At 51.2% G+C, this 23,626-nt stretch overlaps 1 long non-coding RNA gene across 1 annotated transcript; it reads right to left on the reverse strand.

Annotated features, from left to right (window-relative positions):
* Nucleotides 1–13,460: 13,460 nt before the first annotated feature.
* LOC109455536 (uncharacterized) lies at nt 13,461–20,233 on the reverse strand. Its single transcript, XR_012494520.2, has 3 exons — nt 19,700–20,233; nt 19,400–19,511; nt 13,461–15,134 (listed from the first exon to the last, which is right to left on the reverse strand). It is a non-coding gene; the product is annotated as an uncharacterized LOC109455536 (long non-coding RNA).
* Nucleotides 20,234–23,626: the final 3,393 nt, after the last annotated feature.

A 23,626-nucleotide genomic window follows, 5' to 3' on the forward strand; every position in this document is an offset into this window, starting at 1 on the left:
ACCCTGGCTGCAGTGGAGTGAACCAGGACCCAGAGGCAAGGAGGCCAATCCAGCTACATTCCAGACGATTCTGTGGAAGAGTCTGGATGCTCCAGTAAGAGCTCTGGCCAGTGCAGGTTTCCCCAGATGCCCAGGGACACATTCAAAGTAATGAACAGACACTGCAGCCTTTTCGGGGACCAGAGGCTTCCGTGGACGCCACCTACCAGCCAGCCCTATTCCGTTCTTCCTTGGATCCTGTGGCACGTACTAGGAACAGCCCACCTCACGGGACCTGCCCCGACTCCCAGCTACCCTGGCTCAGGAGGAGCCCATCACACAGATGAGTGAGTGCCGGGTCCTTGTTCTGTCGGCCACGGACGTACCGCTGATCACAGACAGGTCCCCACCCCGAGAGAGGCGATGGCTCCAGAACAGGGGTCTCACTCTGGGGTCCCAGGACCCTCTGCAACCCAAACATGAAAGTGTCTACAAAACCCCTCCAGCACCCAAGTGTGCGTGTATACATTTTTCTGGGGACAGGATCCACAATTTTCATCATATTTCCAAAGGCCTCTGTGTATAACAGAGGGGTCACCCCGTCTGGTCTTAAGAAAGGCTTGGGGGGCTGTGGGAAGGTTTGGGGTCAGACTGGCCTGGAACCCCATTCCGCTAACTGGACAATCGCCAGGAAGCTAATTGGTCTCGTGGTCCTTACCTGTTCTACTGGCTGCCTAGGCCAGCAGGACAAAGAACCCTGGTGCTGTGTGTCCACGATGTTCATGTCCTACGCGGGAAGCTCACAGTTCTCATTCCCAAACTCACACGGCCCACACTGGAAGAGCTGGGGGTGTGGATGGACCCTGTTGTGGGGACAGCCACGTCCGCCTGGGGCCACATGGGTACATCCAAGTCTACGGGACGTTCGTGCCTCACTTTCTTATTCAGTCCTCACTGCAGTGGCTCAGGCCCAGCTCCCTAAATGTAAATACAGGTGCCCAGAGTCCACGGTCAGCCTCTGGTCAGCAAGACAGTGAGTGCTGCCTGGCCTGTCGGCCCACGCCCGATCCCCTCCCCGAAATTTCCAGTTTGCGGAGGGTGTATCTGGGCTCTTCCAGTCACCCAGGGAGAAAGTCCGGTTCGTCTGAGCTCTTTGCATCTTGCACCAGACACATATGTCATTCTTTGATTCGAGCTCCCCTGAAGCAGAAGAAAACACTAGGCTTCCTGCAGGAAGAAGCCCCCAGAGGCTTGTTAGGAGGCTGGGGGTATAATGAGCGGTTACCAGTGCGGGCCACGCGGCCTGTGGGGCGCCGGTTACATAACAGAGCACCTTCACCTCAGCATGCGACTGCCGCATTAGTGCTCCCGCCACGCGCCCGCCCCCTGCCGCGGAGCTGTGACACTCCGTGTGCCACCTGCCGCCACAATGCCCCGGGTGTCCAAAGCAGGCGGGAATGATCACATCTGCCTGATGAGGGCGTGCCCGGAGTGCCAATCAGTGCGCCAGCCGCCACCATGGGGGTCGGGCGAGCCCAGCAGGAGCACGAGAGCCATAAGCCCAGTCTGGAGACAGTGCCTCCATCCTCATAAACCCCCAGTGGGGGGCAGAACCGCGCCGAGACCCAGAACTGCGGAGCACTGGGACATGGACGGCGGCGGAGCTGCCTGGGCCGCCTCCAGCCCAGCACTGCAAATATCGGAGCTGCAGGGCTTCTAATGTCAGCCCTGCCTGAAACTCTCCCCCCACATCCGTACACGAGGAGAGACCCTCCCGGGACGGGGCGCTCACTCCCAGCCCAGCTGGCTTGGAGCACAAGAAACTGCTGGAGATTATATGAAAACTGACCCAGCGGGACCGAAGCACATGCACTGCTCTCAGGGCCACACAGAGGAGCCTTCTGCAGAGGGAGGGCATATGCCCTGTGAGCAGTTGTCTCAGTGGAAGCCTGGTTACATCCAGACCAAGGAGGTACGGGAGCCAGAGAGGAGTCCTCAAGAAGGAGATGGCACCGAGAGCCCCCAGAATCCTGTCTCCCGCCAAGTTCACCCCTAAATCTGGGAACTGCAGGAGCGCGTGGGAATCCTTCTGCTGCTTCTGAAGGAAGGTGGCCCTTGGCTTGCTCCCAGGAGATGGCAGGGTGTGGGGAAGATCCCAGTAAGCTCATTCTCAGGACTGTGTTTCCTCACAGGACAATGGGAGACAGTACGAGGGTCAGGTGTGAGCTGGAATGGATGCAGTGCTGGGCACAAAGGAGGCATCCCCTAATTTTAGAAACTTCTCTGGCTCCTGCCCCTGGAGCTTTGCAGACGTGGGGAGGGGGCAGTCCTCATCTCTGAATCCAGTCCCCCAAACATCCAAGTCTTCCCATCTTCAGGGTAAATACCTCAGTCCTTTCATTCTTTCTCTGGACAAGCTGGGTCCCCCAGTGCAGACTGAGGGTGTCACTGCCCAGGGGGGTCCCCTCTCCCCTCTGACGGGAGCCCTGTTGGCCCCACACAGGCTGTCATCGCCCCCACCTTATTTCTTTCCAAGCTGCTGGCTGGATTCGGAGCCTGGAACGTCTGACATGTTTTCCCAACATTTGCTTCTCATTTCAAAGTGTAAACCGGGCAAGTCGGGGGAGGTTCCGTGCTTTTCTTCTCCTCACGCTCCTCTCGACTGTTCTGCCTTCTCCTTGCAGGGAGAAGCATCTCGGAAGTTGATCTTGGGGGGTCGTTCTCAAATAACTGGGCCCGAGAAGCTCAAAAGAAGCAGGCAGGGCAACCCCAAGTCTCTGGCAGCTTCGTTTTCCCGATGACATTTGCAAAGAGGTTTTTGTGCAAACGGTGTTCCTTGAGCTGGTCGGGTTTCTCTGGTCCATGCTGCCGGCTGTCCACAAACCACCACATTGATCATGGGAAGGACGGGGCCCTGCTCAGCTTTCCACCGGCTACTGAGCCCAGCTGCTCGCACCGGCCCCACTGTCTGCCCCACAGCCGCCAGCCCCGGGCAGTGCTCAAGCATCCAATGTAGACAGGACTTTGGTCTGCGAGTCAGGACTCCCCTGTCCCCTGAGAGGTGCACTTTCCAGCAAAGGTGACAGAAAACATGGAGGGGTAAGAGGGCACGGCCCCAGGTTCAAAGCCCAGCTCCAAAGAAGGTCGCATGGGAGGTCTGGGGACGGTTCCGCGCACTGAGCATCAGTGGTACCGTTTGCACAATAGCAATGAGAGAGTCCACTTCTTCAGATGAGTGTGTGGCTCAACGTGAGCGCTATGTGGCAGTCACAGTGCTGCTGAGTTTCCCTGCTTGCTATGCCATTCCAAGTAAACAGAGCTCCCGAGGACTCTGATTTCTACTCATTTAAGTCACCAGAGCCTCATGCTGCCGGTCAGGTTAGCGAGAAGGGGTTATTAACCCTTTGTGGATGGGAGACAAGAGACGAACTCATGTTGGTGGGCTCCAGCATCCCTCTGTAAAGAGGCACCCTCTGCTGTCTGCCTCCCAGGGCCCCAAAGTGGGATCGAGGCTTGTCAGCCAGGTGGATTGAGATTGGGGCGAGGGGCACAGACCCGCACCCACCCTTTGCCAGGAGGCTTCTCAGGCCACACTTCCTCCAAGAACGTGAGCCCAATGTGCCCTCCTTTTGCCCTGACTCACTGGGTCCAACTAAACACGTTACAGAGATGGGGAAACTGAGGCTGGGTGACCCCAAGGCAGTCAAAGAGCCGAAGGCCAAAGCAGGACGGCCAAACCCAATGTGAGTCCCCTTGCCAGCTGCTGGAGACAGCAGCAAGCCTCCATCACTAAAGGTCGGACCCAACTGCCCGCGAAATTCAGAAGGCACAGCTCACTGACCTTCCTGGGCTAATAAGGAGGCATCTTTAATGCCATAAAACATTTCATTATTAAAGCAACTGGGAAAACCTTTACGGAGACACAGCCAATAGGCTTACTCAATTAGCATGAACATGGGGATCCCATCCTCTCCAGGCCACCCAGAGCCAAGCAGAGGCCTGGGCCAAGCCGCAGCCTGGCTGGCAGGGCAGGGCCGGGGTATGAGAGCCCATCAGAGCTGATGGGCCCTGTTTTCCACCGGCTGCTCTATCTACCTCACTTGGGTCGGCATTGGGGACAAAGGGAGGAGCCAGGCCCTGGGTAGGAGAGATGAGTGGGGGTGGGGCCTGCCCTGGAGGAACTCTGGGTGGGGGGAGGAGGGCCAATCAGTATGATGAGGAACCACAGCAGGCCAGAGGGGGCCTCACGGAAGGCTTCCTGGAGGGGAGGGTGCAATGGGAGTCGAGTGTCAGGGTGGATGGAGTATAGAGATCACTAGGTAAAGGAGTTAGTCAGAACCTTCTGGAAGCCAGGGTGCAGCTCGTGACCTAGCTCAGCCCATCACTCCTGGGAGCTGCTTCTGAATTCTGTTGCTCCTAGAGCTGGCAGAGTCGGTGTCTATTGCTCGCAACCAAGTGCCTTGCAGGATGCAGCCCAGGTCCCCTCCTCTCCCTGCCTGGCCTCAGCTCTCGCCCCTTCTCTTGCCCTTGGCCCCTCCGTGTCCCCTAGAGCTGTCCCCACTCCCTCACTGCCTTCTCCCCACCTGGAGGGAACGGTTCAGTTTCCTACACCCTCTCCCTGTGAGGCAAGCTCCCGAATCCTGATCCGGTCACCTCTGAGCTGAGCTTACCTGCTCCCACCTGCACCCCTTGTGAGCCAGAGCCCCCCTGATCTCACATACTGGCCTTAATGGTTGTAAACGAAGAGTCTTTACAAGAGGAGGGAGCCTGGGAGGCCACATTTCTTTTATGTAAACTTAGTTTCTTGGAAGGGGATTGAAAACACATTTGTAATGTCTTTGTCCTCATAAAAAGGGCCCCAGCCGCTATTTTTGGATGTGCTATTGTTTGTCACTGCCTTCAGATGATACCCCAGACACAGACCTTGCTTTCTGTAGCGAGCCCCAGGGCTGAATCCAGGCAGGAGGCAGGAGGGGGAGGCCTCAGCCTCCCTCCACGCAGACAGGCGCACAGCCACAGCCCATGCCTGGCATCCGCACCCACCCTCATTGGCTGGACCCAGAATCCTCACCGTGTATCTCCTCACACCCCTCTAAGCGGCACCCCCAAATTGAACAAGCAAATGCACCCACTCTTTCCCACCTCCAGGCCTTTGCACAGGTAGTGCCCCTGCCTGCCTGCAGGCCCCTCCTTCCCTTCCCCCACCCTCCCCTTTCTTATGAGTCCGTTTGGGGGACACTGTGTGGCTGCTGAAGGCAGAGCAGCCCTAGAAGGCCAGACCCATTATCCCTACACCCAGTTCACCACCGTGGGTCATCATCATGTGGGTCCTGTAGGAGGGACGTGAGCTCCTGGGACAGGGGAGGGTCCCATCTCCAACGATCTGATGTGATGTGGGGCTGATGAGCCTTAATCACATCTCACCAGCACGACGATCAGGTTATTATTTTCCTTTAAGAGATGGAGGGCAGCAGAGCTCAGAGAGGTTAAGCACTCAGTCCCAGGTCACCCAGCATGTGGCAGGGCTAGAACCCAGCCTCCATCCTCAAACTCCTGCTGTTGCAGCAACTCTTCCCCCAGCTGCCTCCTCCCCCTGGTGGGGGGAGGGGGGAGGAAGTCTCCATATGTGTTTATGGCATGATCGTGGAGCCCAGATTTCTCCTTCTGGGCCCGCACCCCCAGATCTGCAGTGGGGGTCTGGGGCTCCAAACCTGCAGAGTGCCGCTGGGTGCACAGCACTGCCCGGCAACCTGTGATTAATTTTCCTGTCCTCATTAATTCCCGGATTTCACCCTCTCATTAAGAGGTGGTGGGCGGTGTGGCTGGGGCCGCACGCCTGCCCGCTCTGAGCAGCGGTTACGGGAAGGCCTGGCACTCCTAATTGCCTTGCCTGGCCTCCTTGCCTGGCCTCCGACGGGCTCATTAGAGGTAATGAAATCTGTGAGCCCAGGGCAGAGGGAAGAGCCGGCGCCCCTTCAGAGAGGCGAGCAGGCAGGGATTCTCAGAGGAAAAACAGCCCCAACAAGCAAGGGGGTGCAGAAGGCCTGGCTCAGCTGGGCGTGGGGGGGCTTGATCAGGCATCAGGAGGAGGTGGGATAGGGGCCAGGCCTGCAGGACATGGAACCGGAGGAGGGTCTGGCTCTGTCTCCCGATGCTCCACCATTAGTTAACTTTTCTGGAAAAAGCAGGTCCTGGTGCCCCCACCCCAACCACCCTCCCCACATAAGGAATCTGCCTCCTTCTCCCTCCATCCCCTCTTGGGTGGGCAGGCTCAGGCCTCCTCCCCAGCCTTAGTCTCCCTTTCCTAGTTCACTCGGATGAGCCCTCTGCAACACACCTGGCTCCCAGGGCCCGAGTCCTCGGCTGTACACTCGGTCCTCCAGGGCCGGGCATCAGCTCCCAGGCTGCCCCAGGCAGCTCGGCCTCCAGTCCAATCCCCTTCCACCTGCGGCCTCTGCTGATGTCACAGTGGCCAGTCCCCTGATCCATGTCCCAGACGAGGAGCATGACCATCCCCGCCAGCAGAAAGCTCCAGGCTCCCAGGTGCTCACCTGCACCTGCTCAGGACCTTTCTCGTACCACTCTGCCTATTCCCACGGTTCCTCTTTGCACACTGGCCTGTCGACTCCTCGCTAGAGAGTTTCTGTCTGGATCCCCAGTGATACCCAGCCCAGGTTGCGGACCTAGCAGGAGCAAATAATAAGTGCATGCTGGCATGAACTGTCATGTCTTCTCCCCACTGTCCCCTCTCATTGTTCCCTGGCTCCCGCCCTCTGTGTTTTGGATGGTGCCACCCAATGTGCCTTTCCAGGGGGTTTGGGCAGTTCATATCCTCTGGAGCCTGGAGGATGCTTCTCAGGAGAAATACCTTTCAAGGAGCCCAAATAGAGAAGACTTAAGGGTGAGCAGTCAAGGCAGGGCACCGCCGTCCCACTCACCCCACACCCAGGGCTGGGATTGGAGAAGCTGGCAGGCAGGGCTAGGACCGCCTGTGTGGCCAGCTCCGGCCCTGGTGACAGGGATGAGGGCCCCTATCTCTCAGGACCCCTGTGGCAGCTGGGAGGGGGAGAGTGGCTGACTTCTCGGGCCTTGTGCACAGTGCCCTGGGTGGCGTCCCGACTCTTCCCCATGCATCCTGGGTGAACGCTCAGGTTCGGTCTGTGAGTTGGTTCCTTACGCTGCTGTAAGGACTCCCCACCCACTCAGTGCCTGACAACAGTGCAGATGTATGGCCTTGCCGTTCTGGAGGTAGGAGGCCTGATACAGTCTCCCTGGGCTAATCTCAGGCTGCGGCAGGGCTAGTTCTTTCTGGAAGCTCAAAAAGAGAAGCCATTTCCTGGCTTTTTCCAGCTTCTAGAGACACCTGCACTCCTCTCCCTGTCTTCAAAGCCAGCAAAGGCCGGTCAGGTCTTTGTCAGGTCACATCACTCTGACCCGGACCTTCTCGCCTCTCTCTTTACCCTGTGAGGATCCCTGTTATGGCCCTGGGCCTACGTGGATAATCCAGCTCACTTCCCCATCTCCAGATCCTTAACGGAAGCACTCCGGCTAGGTCCCTATGCCGTGTAAGGTAACATAGTCATAGGTTTGGGGATTGAGGCGTGGGCATCTTTGTGGCCTTTATCCTTCTGAGCATAAGCTGGCCCTGCCTGGAATTGTCTTAGGAAGGCTGGAGGCCTTGAGGAATTGGGGGAGGGGCTGCCCCAGCGGCACTGGTGACTCTGACCTACTGCTCCCACATGCCTGAGACAGCACCAGCCTGGAGGGGCTGGACTCGCCAGAGTGCCCTTGTCAGTGCTGAGTGGGTCCTCTCCGCAAGGGCAGAGAGAGGAGGCTAGAAAGTTCTGGTCTGTGCAGCTGACGCAGCCCTGTGTCCTGGCTTGAGACAGCCCAGCTGACCCCCAGGCCACCTGCTGGCTATGGAGGTGGGGGCCTGCTAGGAACTGTGGGTTCTGGCACCCCTCATGGGCCAGCCCACCACCCGGCTTGGCCACATTGACAGCAATTTCCCACAGTGACCTGGGCTTCCTCTGACTCTCATTAACAACTCATATAAATCGGATTTGTATCACTGGACCCGGCGCCTGGAAATCACCACCCTCCAGGGCGGCTTGATCTCTAATTGGCCATCCATGTGCTATAGGCACTGCGTCCAGGTGGGCCCGGGTCGCAGTCTGTGTCAGTGCTTCAGCTACAGGCAAGTCCTAGACCAAGTCTACGGGCAGGTTCCTCACTCTGTCCAGGAAACAGTCACATGGGCACACACATGCACACTTTATTTCTGGGACAACTTCTATCTCCTCTTTCACAGACCATTGAGATGTGGCCTCAGCATGTGGCTCGGGCAGAGAAATCCAAGATGGCGGAGTAGATAAACACTGTGCTTGTGTCCTTCACGAACACATTAAAATTACAACTAAATTACAGAACAACCAACCTGGAGAACCATCTGAAGTCTAGCCAAACAGAAGTCCTGTAACTAAAAACGTAAAGAAGCAGCCATGTCGAGACTGGTAGGAGGGGCGGTGATACGGAACAGGCCGTAAACCTCCGTGTGGCGGTTAAGAACTGGGAGGAACATCTCAGCCATAGTTTTCCCTGCAGAGGAACAAGGGAACCCAGCTCCCCACACCAGGTTCCCCAGCCCGGAGTATGGAAAGAGGAGCCCTCACAACAGCTGACTGCAAAACAGTGGGGATTCTAACCATCTGGGTGGGAGAGAAGTGGCGAGAAACCCAGGCGTCCTCTTAAACGGCCGCGCACAGACTCTCACTCGCAGGCACTCACCATGGGCTCCAGGGGAAGGATGGTGACTTGGGGTCGTCGGAGACATAAGGGGGTGCAGACTGCGTTGTGTCGCTTCGGGTGTAGGGCTGGAGGACAGTCGCCACTTCCCTGTGAGGACGTCCTCCTCTCGTGTAGCTGACGGGCAGGCGCCATTCTTACCATGTTGAGCCCGCCCCCTACGTTTACAGCCAAATCTGAATCTGATTGGCCTGGCGAGCTCCGCAGCTCTGCCCCGCTGACTCACTGGGACACCGTCCCACCCAGCTTCCCCAGTGCTGGAGGCACTTTCTCCAAGAGCAGTCAGACCCCACCTGCATTGTAATCTTTCTTGGAAAACTATCAGAGTCCTACACACCCCAGGTGGACAGTGACTGGTCTCGGTGTGCTCTGAGACTTTTGCTGAGTAGCTCCAGGCTCAGCACTGACACCAAACCAGAATTTCCATTAACCTGGTGACCACAATTCTTCCCACTCTAGAGACTCTCTGAGACCCTGCCTCACACAACTCGTATACTGCACGAAGCTTTATCAGCAGCTGAACCTTAAGGCAGCTGGCAGGTGGCAGCAGGCCTCAGGGTGTCCTGGCTTTTTACCGAGTTACTCCAGGCCTGGTACTGGTGGCAGATGTTCTCAGTTCATTGCGTGGCCTCTCCCTCATGCCTCCAGGTCCAGGACAGGCAGCGAAAAACCATGGGTCGCTTTGTAGCTCTTATCAGGCAGTCCCTGGTCAGTCACAGGCAGTGGCTGACCTGGGACTGCAACAGAGCCCCTCGCCAGAGTCCTCAAACCAACATACTTGGAGATTGGCTTTAGATCATAGCAGAGCACTGCCAAATTAGGCCCACAAATGGCACATCCAAAGGGGGGTCTCAAGAGGCACCAGAGCCTGCTGGAGCGAATCCCACTCAGTGGGGTAAACCCCACACACAGCAGCCCGTAAACTGTGGATATGGCCAAACCCCACAGCCAATCAGCCTGAGAGTCAATTCCACTCATTGATGTGCCAATAGCAACCAAGGCTCAACTATAACAGTAGGGCACACACAACCCACACAAGGGACACTCTGGAGCACCCGGCTCAGTTGACCAGGGAGACTGTGCCAGGGCCCCACAGGGCACCTACTACATAAGCCACCTGGCCAAGATTGGGAGAAATAGCAAATCTACCTAACGTATAGGAGCAAACACAAAGAGGAAGCCAAAATGAGGAAAGCAAAAAAGTATGTTCCAAATAAAAGAACAGGAGAAAACTCCAGGAGAAGAACTAAACAAAATGGAGGCAAGCAACCTACCAGAGATAGAGTTCAAAACAATGGTTATAAGGATGCTCAAGAAACTTAGTGAGAACTTCAACAGAGAGACAATAAGCATAAAAAAGGACATGGAAACCATAAAAATAGAACCAGTCAGAAGTGAAGAATAGAATAATGGGAATGAAGAATGCACTAGAAGGAATCACCAGCAGGCTAGATGAAACAGAGGATTGTATCAGTGATTTGGAAGACAAGGTAGCAGAAAACACCCAATGATAACAGCAAAAAGAAAAAAGAATCCAAAAAAATGAGGATAGTTTAAGAGACCACTGTGATAACATCAAGCATAACAACATTCACATCATAGGGGCACCAGAAGGGGAAGGGAGAAAGCAAGGGATTGAGAACCTATTTGAAGAAACAATGACTGAAAACTTTCCTAAGCTGGCGAAGGAAATAGACATACAAGTCCAGGAAGCACAGAGAGTCCCAAACAGGGTAAACCCAAACAGGCCCACACCAAGACACATTGTAATTACAAAGGCAAAAGATAAAGACAAAAAGAGAATCCTAAAAGCAGCAAGAGAAAAGCAGTTAGTTACTGACAAGGGAGCTCCAGATAAGACTGTCAGCTGATCTCTCAATAGAAATTTTGCAGGCCAGAGGGGATTGGCACAAAATAGCTAATGATGAAAAGCAAGGACCTACAACCAAGGGTACGCTACCCAGCAAGGTAAAATCAAAGGACAGATAAAGAGCTTCCCAGACAAGAAAAAGCTAAAGAAGTTCATCACACCAAACCAATATTACAAGGTATGTTAGAGGGACTCCTTTAAGATGGAAAAAGATAAAAATTATGAATAAAATGGCACTAACTACATATCTATCAGCAATTACTTCCAATGTAAATGGATTAAATGTTCCAATCTAAAGACATAGGAGGGCTGACTGGATAAGAAAACAAAATCCTACGGTATATGCTGCCTACAAGAGACTCACTTCAGATTGAAAGATACACATGGACAGAAAGTAAAGGGATGGAAAAGATATTTTATGAAAATGGAAACAAGCAAACAAAAAGTTGGGGTAGCAATACCTATACCAGACAAAATAGACTTTAAAACAAAGGCTGTAACAAGAGACAAAGAAGGACCCAGTAATCCCACTTCTGGGTATTTATCTGAAGAAATCTACAAAATGCTACTTTGAGGGAATGTGTGCACCCATATGTTCATTGCAGCACTGTTTACAATGGCCAAGATGTGGAGACAGCCTAGGTGTCCATCAGGATGAATGGATAAAGAGGAGGTGGTACATATATATTATACAATGGAATATTGCTTGGCCATGGAAGGGAATGGGTTCTTGCCATCTGCGGGGGCATGGGTGGACCTGGAGGGTGTTGTGCTGAGTGAAGCATGTCAGACAGATAAAGACAGATGCAATGTGATTTCTCTTATATGTGGAATCTAAGAACAAAATAAACGAACAAAACAGAAACAAACTCATAGATACAGAGAACATTTTGATGGTTACCAGATGGTAGAGGGGTTGGGGGGATGAAACAGGGGAAGGGATTAAGTACAAATTGGTGGTTACAAAGTCATTATGGGGAGGTTAGGTTATAGCATAAGGAATACAGTCAATAATATAGTAATAATTATGTATAGTGTCAGATGGGCACTAGATTTATCAGTGTGATAGATGCGAGGGGATTTGGGGGACAGGGTGAAAAAGGTGAAGGCATTAAGAAATATAAATTGGCAGTTACAAAATAATCATGGGGATGTAAAGTAAAGCATAGGCAATATAATCAATAATATGGCAATAATTATTAATATGTATAGTGCCAGGTGGGGACTAGACTAGTCAGGGGGATCACTTCTTAAATTATACAAATGTCTAAACACTCTGCTGTACACCTGAAACTAATATAAAATAATATTGAATGTCAATAAATAAATAAATAAATAAATAAATAACAAAATGGTAGAAACAAAATACAAGTTGTCCTTTAAAAAATCCAAAGAAATAGAACATGACTGTGGCTCACATCCTCCAAGGTTCCTCGGAGAACTTTGGGTCCCCTGGGCTCCCACTGTACCTCTGACACTCCAGACTTCTTTGTTCCACTGCCCGATTGATCAAACCTGAGCTCCTGCAGGCTGGGCCCCGGGCCTCCTCCTCCCAGGGCACAGAGGGCCTGGCTCACAGAGGGTGCTCAGTGTGCATTTGCAGACTGGCTGCAGAAACAGAGCATCCCCAGGGCTGGCTGACCCTGGGCTGGCCAGGTGGGCCTGTTCTGGACCCTAGGGCCGTATCCTCATCTTCAGGGAGAAGGGGCTTCAGCTCTGAGGCTGAGCAGGTTTACAGGATTGGGCAAGGTTCCTAGGCCAGGCAGTTGCCCAAACTCCCAGCCCCAGAGCCTGTCAGGCCACCCCTCTCACCCCAGCCCTACCAACCAGCACCACACTTTGCTTTAGAGTGGGGGCACCCACTCACCGTGGACACCATGCGTGTCCTCTCTCCCTCTGTGCTACGTCCTTGATGACTGCAGGATCAGGCCAAGTGATCTCTCAGTTGGAATAGAAGCAAGAACCACACATCCCACAGCAGGAAGGGCACAGCCCCACCGCGGGATGGCCGCAGCCCATCCAGAGGTCCTGGCTTCAGCAATGGACATTTGGGGTGTCTCCACATTTGGCTATTATGCATAGTACTTCTAGGAACATTTGAATACAAGTTTTTATGTGAAGGTATGTCCGCAGTCCTCTTAGACATATGTCCAGGAGTGAAACTGCCGAGGTATATGGTACATGTTTACATCCTTGAGGAAGAGTTTTCTGAAGCGGCCGCACCATTTACGTCCCCACGAGCAGTGCACAAGGGTGCAGTATTTCCACATCCTCACTGCAACTATTACTGTCTATCTGTTTGATTGTCGTCAGCCACCCTACTGGGTGTGACGTGGTCTGGCTATGGCTTTGATTTGCTGTCCCCTAATGACTAATGACCGTGGCATCTTTTCATGAGCCTGTTGGTCATCTGTGTATCTTCTTTGGGGAAATGTCTAGTCAAATCATTTGCACATTGTCAATGGGGTTAGTTGCTCTTTTATTATTCAATTGTACGAGTTCTTTATATGTGTATTCTGGATACTAGAAACTTACCAGGTATGTGATTTGTAAGTACTTTCTCCCGTATGATGGATTTCTTTTCCCTTTCTTTACCGTGTCCTTCGAAGCACAACAGTTTTTAATTTGGATGAAGTCCAATTAATCTACTTGTCTTTGGTTGCTTGGGCTTAAGATGTCATAACTAAGAAATCATTATCTAATTCTAATTCTTTGTCAGGAAACCTGTGTTTTCTTCTAAGAGTTTTAAAATTGTAGATACTCTTAAATTTGATCTCTTTAATTTTGTATATGGTGTGAGATAGAGTCCAAAATTCTTTTTTTTTTTTTTTTGTATGTGGATATACAGTTCGATCACCACCATTTGTTGAAAAGATCATTCTCTGACCATTGAATTTTTAAAAGTCCTAAATGTACCTGTCGTGGTTGATTTCTGGGCTCTCAGACCTGTTTTATTGGTCTATACGCCTATCCATATATCAGTACCACACTCTTGAATCCTACAAAACTCATAGCTTTGTAATAAGTTTTGAAATCAAGTAGTGTGAGTCCTCTAACATTTTTTTCCCCCAAGATTGCTTTGGTTATTCTGGGCTCTTGCATTTCCATGTGAATTTTAGGATCAGCTTGTCAATGTCTGAGAAATGCCAACTAAGATTTTGGTAGAGATTGCACTGACTGTATCAATTTGGGGAGTACTGCCATCGTAACAATATTAAAGCTTCCAGTCTATGAACTTGGGAAGTCTCTCAATTAATTTAAGGACTTCTTTAATTTCTCTCTCTCTTTCTTTTTTTTTTTTATAACAACTTTGTAGCCTTTCATCGTACTTTCCCCAAGGATCATTGGGTCAGAAAGTCAATTCATTCTGTTGCTTTAATTTCTTTCAATGATATGTCATAGTTTTTAATGTACAAGCCTTACACTTCTTTTGTTAAATTTATTCCTAAGTATTTTATTCATTTTGGTACTACTGCAAATGGAATTGTTTTCTTAGTTTCAACTTTGGTTTGTTCAATGATACTGTACAGAAATACAATTGATTTTTGTAGATTGATTTTGTATCCTGCAACCTTGCTGAACTCATTAGGTCTAATACTGTGTGTGTGTGTGTGTGTGTGTGTGTGTGTGTGTGTGTGTGTGTTCCTTAGGATTTTCTATATACAGGATCATGGCATTTGTAAATATAGTTTTACTTCTTCCTTTACAATGTGAATGACTTCATTTTTATTTCTTGCTTCATCTCCCTGCCTAAAACCTCCACTATAATGTTGCATAGATGTGGAGAAAATGGGTATCCTTGTCTTGTTCCTGACATTGGGGGGACACTCTCACCCCACTTCTGATCTTCATCATGAATGTCAGCTCTGATAGACATAAATTTTCATCTCCTTCGGGTAAATACCAAGGAGCATGATTGCTGGGCCACAAAGCAGCCACAGAGCTGGAGAAAAGGGGATGGGAATAGGGTCAGTTAAAATAATACAGAGCTTGTTCTTCTTATCAAGGTCCAGCCATTTTTCTTGAATAAATTTTCCTAGAATTGTTGCAAGCCTTTGTTCAACTTCCAGAGTTCAGAAAAGGTTGGTCCTGCTAATTTTTGCCTGCTTGCTCATTTTCACGGAGGAGAGATTTTTCAGAGGTCCATTTTCACAGACATTATCCTGTCTGCCTCTCTCACGGACGCTTCCTATATCCCAGGAGGAGGCCTGGGGGAGGCCGGAGGCAGAAGCCCACTGGATGGCCTGAGGAAACTGTCTCTGCTGCTCTTGGCCTCATTTTTCAGAGCTGCAGAAAGAGATGTTGGGCAAATATGGTCTCGGAGGGTATCCTTCCTCACCTCAAGCTTCCTGTCTCCGTACCTCGCCTAGAGGCATCTTGAAAGCAGAGAGGGAATCTTTTTCTTCTCGGCATCCCCTGAAGCGGCAGCTTTCAAACTTCTTTTCCATAACCACTCAGAAATCACGACCCAGCCATGCACCTGTGCAGACACATTGATTCACATGCGTTGCTTGTGGGACGAAAGTTCCACTAAACAACGGCTGCTGTTTCAGGGACATGCTGTGGGTTTTCTCTGTTTTATTTCTTTAAAAAATGAGTTAGTCGTTGCCCACCACAGTGACTCTCCTGATTCACTAATGCATCATCGCCCACAAGTTGAAATGACCAGTCCCAACAGCACCCAGTTCAGATGTTGGGTGTCCCTGAGCGTTGTGGGGGATGGATACTCTGCAGGAGAGAAGGTGGGCATGTGGGGGCCTGAACTCAGCTGTGGTCAGGAAGGTTTGCCCCTTTAAAGAGGGTGATTTGGGGCTCCAGGAAGAGTTGGGGCATCAGGGCACCAGTCCTACTAGGGCCTGGGCAGATGGCCCTATGAGGCAAGCGGGAAAGGCTCTTCCCTATAGGTGCTTTGGCAGACAAATCCTACATGTAAGCTATCTGACCCACTTCCTCCACTGCTCTGGATGACTTGTGTCTTCCCCAGATTCATACTGCAACCCTAACGCACAGTGTAATGGTATTTGGATATCAGGCCTTTGGGAAGTAATTAGGTCATGAGAGTGGAGCCCTCATGATGAGATTAATGTCCCTATATGAAGAGACTGAGAGAAACCTCTCTCTCCCCCCACCACGTGAAGACACAGGGAAGAGATGGCTGTCCACGAGCCAGGAAGACAGCCCTCACCAGGAACCGAATCAGCCAGCACCTTGATCTTGGACTTCCAGCCTCCAGAACTGTAAGAAATAAATTTCTGCTGTTGAAGCCCTGTCGTCTGTGGCTATTACTGATGGCAGCCCGAGTAACACACCCACCCAGTCTCAAATCCCCAGACACTCCATTCAGATATCTGAACCTGGACACTGAAGAGCCCTTTCAGCCATTCAGGACAGCCAGCACTTCATGCTGGCCGCTGGGGGACATATGGAGGAGACTTTCCCTGCCCTCAGGCTGGTACATGTAGGAAACAGCCTTTATACTTATAAACCTGCTGCACATCACAGAACATGAATGTCCACCATCAAGACAGCTGTGAGGTGGGGTGGGGTGGGGGCAAGTACTATGGCATCGTTCTCAATTGACAGGAGAGAAATCTTTGTGAGACATTGCATAACATGGGAATGCTGAGCTCATGACCCAGAATCCCACATTTGTTTCCCTTGGTGCCGCCTAAATCTACCTCTCTAAGAGGGTTTCCAGGTGCTGAGAAGGCTCTGAGGACTTCTGCCATTCCTGCTCTAACCCCTCCACACCCACTGATGAACGGAGGTGCTCCCCTCAAGAAGAAGCCCCCTGAATGTCTGCCCCTGTGATGATCACCATCACCAACGTCATTGTCATCATCAACGTCACCATCATCAACGTCATGCTATCATCATCTTTATCTTTAATTTCATCAGTGAGACAAGAAGAGAAACACAGCCTCTAGCGCATAGTAGGTGCTCAGTACATTTCACTCCCCTCTTCCTCACTTGTGCACTAAACAGTATCTTGCTATCTCAAATGTAATAATGTTAACAAAAGCAACAACTGCTATTATCAAGTGCTCACTACATGCCAGACACATAAAATAAATACTCACAGGCGCTGATTCACTGAATCCTAAGAAGAGGACCCTATAACACTCATGAGGAATCATGCTGGTTTCAAGGGCAGAACTCAGGAAAGAGGCTGTTCTGGACAGCTGGGATTGCAAGACTCCCTACGTCATGCAACCGGGAGAAACAAGAACAAAGTAGCCCCAACACACACACATGCACGTACACACACTCATAAAATACATGTACACACTGCAAACATATACTCATACACCACACACACAAACACACCCCACATAGGTACAAACACCACACCCACTTATATACACGTACGCACCCCACATACATATATATTCATACAAACTCATACACATACATACCACACACATATGTGCAGTCACACACACATACAAACACTCATTCACACATAGGCCTATACATACACACACTTATCCATAGACACACACATCAACGTGCCACACACATACAAATACACTCTGATCGTTCATTTTATTTATCAACACGGCTGGGCCATGGTACCCAGACATTTTGCCAAACATTATTCGGGAAGTTACTGTGATGATGTTTTTTGGATTAGATTAACATTTAAATCAGTGGACTTTGAGTAAAGCATATTGCTCTCCCAGTGTGGGTGGGCCTCGTCCAATTGGTTGAAGGCCTGAATAGAACAAAGCCTGACCTCCCCTGAACAAGAAGGAATTCTGGCAGAAGACGGCCTTCAGACTTGAAGAGCAGCTCTTTCTTGGGTCTCTAATGTTCCATCCTGATGCTCCATCCTGCAGATTTTGGACTTGCCAATCACATGAGCCAGCTCCTTAAAATAAACCTCTTTTCCATTCTCTCTCTCTCTCTCTCTCTCTCTCTATATATATATATATATATATATATATATATATATATAAAATCATCTTATCAGTTCTTTTCCCTGGAAAACCCTAATACACACACATACATATATACATGTTGCAAATAGTCACACACACCACACACATACATAATCACACACACACACACCCATAAACATAGTGTCTACACAAACATATACCACACACACATACACCTCTGTACACACCCATCCACATATGTCATGTATGCATGCCACACACCACACATACATACACATACCACACACATGCACACACCATAGCTGTAGACTGACAGACATACGCACCCATTCATGCTGCCACCCCAGACACACGCACACACACCCTCCATTAAGGCCCAGGTGAATGACCGAGGAGCCAGTGTGGACCACCCTCAGACCTCAGGACAGTCATTCCAGGTGGGGTCCAGGCAGTGCTTCTGAGCAAGGGCCTATTTGGTTTTCTTCTGGACTCCTAGATGAAGTGTGCTATGTTTGAACATGTCAAAAGTGAATTGATGTACACATATAGTTGTTGTTTTTGAAGTCAGTGAAAAGGAAAGCAAGCATTTCAGCTGATGACAGTGGAACCAGATGGCCCCTGAAATGCTTCTGGCCGAGCGACTGGTGAGCTGATGTCTCTGTGGCTTGTCTCATCTAATGACAGCCCCAGGCTTGGGCTTCTTTGCTTCAGTGGATAGAGACAGAAAAGCAGGAGGGAGGGGTTTTTCTGGAGGAGCCCGACCCCAGGTCCTGCCGAGTGGGGGCAGGAAGTCAGCGACAGTGGCTGAGCCACCGTGGGTGTCACTCCGAGTGGACCGAGCTCTCTCAATAGTCTGATCAACATCACTTGGATCGAAAACACAATCCAAGTGAAATAGAAACCATTACAAAAACATTTGCAGTAAATGTTTGCTTCAGCTTCTTAACACGTGGAAATGATGACATGCCTTCCTCAAACAAAAATGTTTAACTGACAGCAGAACTCTTTGTAGAAGGTTCCGTGATCGTTATGGGAGTCTAGCTTTCCAAGGGGAAAAGTCAATCTATGAAAATCTCAATCAGTGCAATCACAGCTGGCTCCAGCAGACATGAGCTGGGAGGCCACGCTCCCCTGAAATGTTTGGGAAGAAGTCACATTACCTAACACATAGTCCTAATTGAGGGGCAGTAATGTGACACAACCCAGCCAGGATGGCAGCAGGCCGGGACAGCAAAGGGTACTGGGGGGCGAGGGGATTCTGGACTGTTCAGCTGGGCCAGACTGGTTGGCCTCCCCAGCCCTCCACCCCAGATGTCTACATGGAGGGGAAGGGAGGTGGGATGGCAGGGAGTGGCCCTGGGCACACGGTGTAACCTGTCAACAACACACTCTGATGATGATGATCTGAGCCCATTTTACAGCTGAGAAAATGGAGGCTCTGTAAGATGATCACGTGTTTTGTTAATAGAGAGGAAGGAAGCAGCTGCCTCTCCATCCTCTCCTCCTTGGGGCATCTCCTTGAAAATACAATAGGTCTGACAAAAGGCGAAGCCTTTTGGTTTTACTGTGCAAGGTCTCAGGCCTCCCGCCACTTGGGACTGAAAGCTCAACCTCTGCGATTGCCTAGCTGACCCTCACAGGTGGGTCCTCTCCTTCTCTCTTCTGCACTACTGTCTAAATTGGTGGAAATTCTCTCCAGACTTTGTAGTCACGTTCACACTACAGTACATGCAGGCAAACCTCACCGTGCTTACTCAGGAGTGAATTGCTTTCTGTCTTCGATATCGGCACAGAAAGAGTCTTTTGTCGGCAGGATTGTCTTATTTCCCCAGCAATGACTCACCTGAGGCCACACAGTGACAGCCCTCACCTCCTCATCATGCTGCCATCGAGCCAAACCGTCTTGGGGAGCAGATCTGGAAGTGGAGGCAACAACCCTCCTTCGTGGAGGTGACCTGCACAAAATGCGTTTACATGCTACGGTGGTCCAGAAGGGCATGGAATGACCCGAAGGCCCCAGAAACTCCACAGGCCCCACGAGCTGAAGATGGTGACAGTGACAATGACATCGCCCTCACAGCCCTGTGCCCTGTCCACAACGTGGCTACATGGCCAGTTCCTTCACTGCTCACCAAACACCCACCTGCTTCAAAGTGTCTGGCCCTTGACATCCAGCCGTTACTGCATCTCAATAGTTGGCTCCTTTCTGGGGCTGAGTGGTGTCCCATGTTCCCCCAGCACTACTGTCAGGCCGTCCTTGCCATGGGTCAGCTCTGAGGGGGTGCTGGGGATGTACCTCCCGTCTTCAGTTGCTGCTGTTTCGTTTTCTTTCCCGAAAGGCCCTACTGAGTCAAGCTCTGCCCGTCGCGGTCCGGCCACCTGTGGACTCCAGCTGCCTCAGCTCCCTCAAACTCCAGTTCCAGTTCCTCAACTCAAGAAGCCCCCGGCTCTGTCTGGGTTCCTCCTCCCCGTGCCGCAGGCTGCACACTCTCCAGGCCGTCAGCTGGAGCTGTCACAGGGCTCACATTGTTTGTTTCCCAGCTCTCAGGGATTATCGTCTTAAACCAATGTCCAATGTCTGAAAACTATTGATTGTATCTATGTTGTCCAGACTTTTAATTGTTTCAGGCAGGAGGTTTAAATCTAGTTCCTGTCGTCCCATCATGGCCAGGGGTAAAAGTTCATCAAATATTTGCTGAATGTCAAATATTTACTAAGTACCAAAGATGATTGAATGTCAGGCAGTCTTCTGTGCGTTTAGGTTGCACTGGGAAACAAAATCCAACATCTCTAACATTGGGGAAAGCAGTGGTGGTCAGAAAAGAACAAATAAAGAAATCAATAAATGACATACAGCATTTTATCAGTTTGCTCAGGATGCCCTAGAAAATACCACAGACTGGGGGCTTGAACCACAGAAATGTATTTTCTCATTTCTGGAGGCCTCATGTCTCAAATCAAGGTGTTGGCAGCGCTGGTTTCTCCTCCAGCTCGTAGGCAGGCGGCCGCCTTCTCCCTGTGTCTGCACATGCTTCCTTTGTGCCTGTGTCCTCGTCTCTTCCTATGGGACGTCCTGCCAGGCACACGGATTAGGACCCACCCATATAATCTCATTTAACCGGAATCACCTCTTTCAAAGTCTTATTTCCAAATACATCCACATTTCAAGATACTGGGGTTTAGGACCTCAGTCTGTGGATTGGGGGACCCACTTCAGTCCATAGCAAGAATGTTAGAAGGTGCTGCAGGAAAAAGAAAGAAGCAGAGCAAGTTAAGGGGACCGGGTGCTGAGGGGTGTGCATTTTTAAATGGCCAATTGGAGAGATCTTAGAGGTGATATTTCTGCTCCCTTTCCTCCATTCTCACCCAGACCCTCATGTGATCACAGGATTTTAAAGCCACTGGGAGCCAGCACAGCTTCCCTGGAGAGGCCTCACTCTGTGTCTTGGATTCCTGAAGGTCACCCCACTCTGCTAGAGGATTCTGCTGATCCCCAAAGCCTGGAGGGACACGTAAAAGGAAACCTGGCCGTGAGCATGGCCTCTCGGATGGCACACGGCCCCATGGCCCCACGGCCCATCCGAGCCGTGATTAATTGGTATACACACTCTCAGAGTTTACAAGTGTTTATTCTACAAATCCTAGGACTCAAATGCAAGGAGAAAACACATTTTTCCTGGTGAGTGTCTGGGTTTGATCAGGCCTCTTGTGACTGAGGGCAGCTGAGCTGCACGGCTCACATCGGTCTAGACGGAGCACTTGGAAGGCCATCAACTGAGTTTGAAACATGCAGTTTCCATAGTTGAGTCCCCAGAGAGGTCCCCTCCCTCTGGACATGGGCTTGGCCTCACAGACGGAGGCAGGGTTGGCCACATGCCCCTGCTCTGGATAGGGTTGTGCCTTGGGGTCACCCTCGCTGGTGCTTGTGTGTGAATGCAGAGGCTCTTCCTTCCCAGTGGTCAGAGTGCTGTGCTGCTGTCCCCATCGCTGGCCAGGTCCCGTCACCATGTAGTGCGGGGGCCTTGCTTTCAGGCCCCCTGGACCCTGCCTTTCTCCCACAACATTCAGGTTGCCTGCTCTCCTGCCACACTTGGGCTTCAGGGGGCCGAGGCCCCAGCTCCTGCCATCACACCAGCCCCGCAGACAGGCCCTGTCCCACACCCAGCCTGACCCACCCTCTTCAACCTCCTTCACACCAGTGATGCCCTGATCCCCCAGCTCAGTGCCCTGCTCTCACCTGGCGCTGTCTTCTGGAGCCTGTCATCCTCTACTGTATGGCTCTGAGCCTTAGAGCCTTCCACACCAGCCTGCACTCCCTCCTGGGCTGTCCTCTGCAGTCTGGATGGGACACCCAGAGGCTGGGGACACTCAAAGGGACAGCTTGTAGAAAAGGTGACGACCACCGTCCAGGTTATGGGAGCCAGCTGAAGGCACTTCACAAAGATATGCTGAGGACCCAACAGCACAATGTCCCTTGCAGTCTCCTCCCCTCCTTCCCATCACCTCGGAAACCTACACTACAGAAGTTGGGAGAAAACTAGGATTCAGGGGGTCCCTGAAGCCCCCAGGGAGCCCAGGCTGCGGTGAGGAGACAGGTGCATTTCCTCCAAATCTTTCAGCTCTGTAGTTTCACAGGAACAATTTCCTAAAGTTTTTGTAAGACTTCCCTAAACATTTAAAACACCTTGCCTTCTTCTTCCTCCCACCCCAACCCACAAACTCGGAAGAGGCACAAGAACAAACAAAGCAAACTTTTGGAACTCAGACAGTTCTGGACCTTACAAAGCGGTCCAGCCCCCAAGAGAGGACACTGCCTCCTGAGCCAAGCTGCACGGGCTGAGGCCATCTGCTGATCAAGGGCCCCTCCACCCCCCAACCCTCTGAGTGAAGAGCTCTTCTGCCCCCACCCCCACCCTGCACCTGAATATTCTGGATGCTTCTGGAAGGTGCTGGAGCCAACTCTCTTCCAAGTCAATTCTCTTCAAAGAGCTTAGGTTTAACTTTTCTAAACAGTATGACTAATCAATATTAAGCACAAAATTGTGTGTGCCATAATTGCAGGGAATGCTATATAGTCTGCTTCAGGGATCAAACTAAGACAGTTCAGAAACACCCCTTTGGGTCCTCATCAGCTCTTGGTCATAAGCATGAGTCTATAGAACACACGGTCAGGTCCAGCTTTTGTTCTGGGATGCACGGACAGAGTCCGAGGCAGGGGAGAATGTGGGGTTTACCATCCCCCCAACACACACATACATACATACACACACGCGCGCGCGCACACACACACACATTCCTGTTTATTTGCAGAATTGTTCATGAGCAAATTGTGTAAGGTTAAAATGCAGCTTGTAAAAAGATTTCATTGATTCGGGATGGGAATATGATTTATTAACATGTGAATGTCCCCTGCTCCCCATGGAATGAAGGGAACTTTGACCTTGCTGGCTGCGTGTCACCCCTTCTCTCCCCCCCTCCATCCCCCGACCCCCACAGCGAGAGCTCTCTATTTGCCAGCTGGGTTTCAAGCTTTTTTTATGATGCAGATTTGGGCAAAAGGGCACAAAGAAAAAGGTCCCCGGAGGGAGAGAAAGGGGCATTCTCACTCCCCTTTGTGGGAGAGAAATACGGAGAATGGGCCATGCAGAAAGGAAACAAAAGGGAGGTGGAGTCTAGCTCATCATTAGCCAGGAGAGGGGGGCAGTCAGAGAGAGAAAGCCAGTGTGATGAAGTGAGGAGGGGTTTCACAAGGGCTGCGAGGAGAGAAAGACTGCAGAGCATGGAGAGAGCAGAGGCGTCCGGGTGGTGAGGGACGGAGGGTTTAACACAGTCTTGCTGATCTCTGAACTGTAGCTCCTAAAATGTTTCAAAGACGCCAGCAGACCGGGATCCCTTTCACATTCTTTGGTTGCTGGGCTGCTGCTTCTGTCTGAGACTCAGTGCTGTGCCTGGACACGAGGCCCTGGGTTTGAGCCGTCTGCTGCTGGCCTCCGGCCAGTGGGGGCTCCAGCCAGTGCACTGGGAAAACTGGGAGCTACTGAGCCTCCCCTCCAGTCCAGCTCGGCCTCCG

Source organism: Rhinolophus sinicus, chromosome 3 (assembly GCF_057876585.1).
Source record: "Rhinolophus sinicus isolate RSI-liver-muscle chromosome 3, RSI-T2T, whole genome shotgun sequence".
NCBI lineage: Eukaryota > Metazoa > Chordata > Mammalia > Chiroptera > Rhinolophidae > Rhinolophus > Rhinolophus sinicus.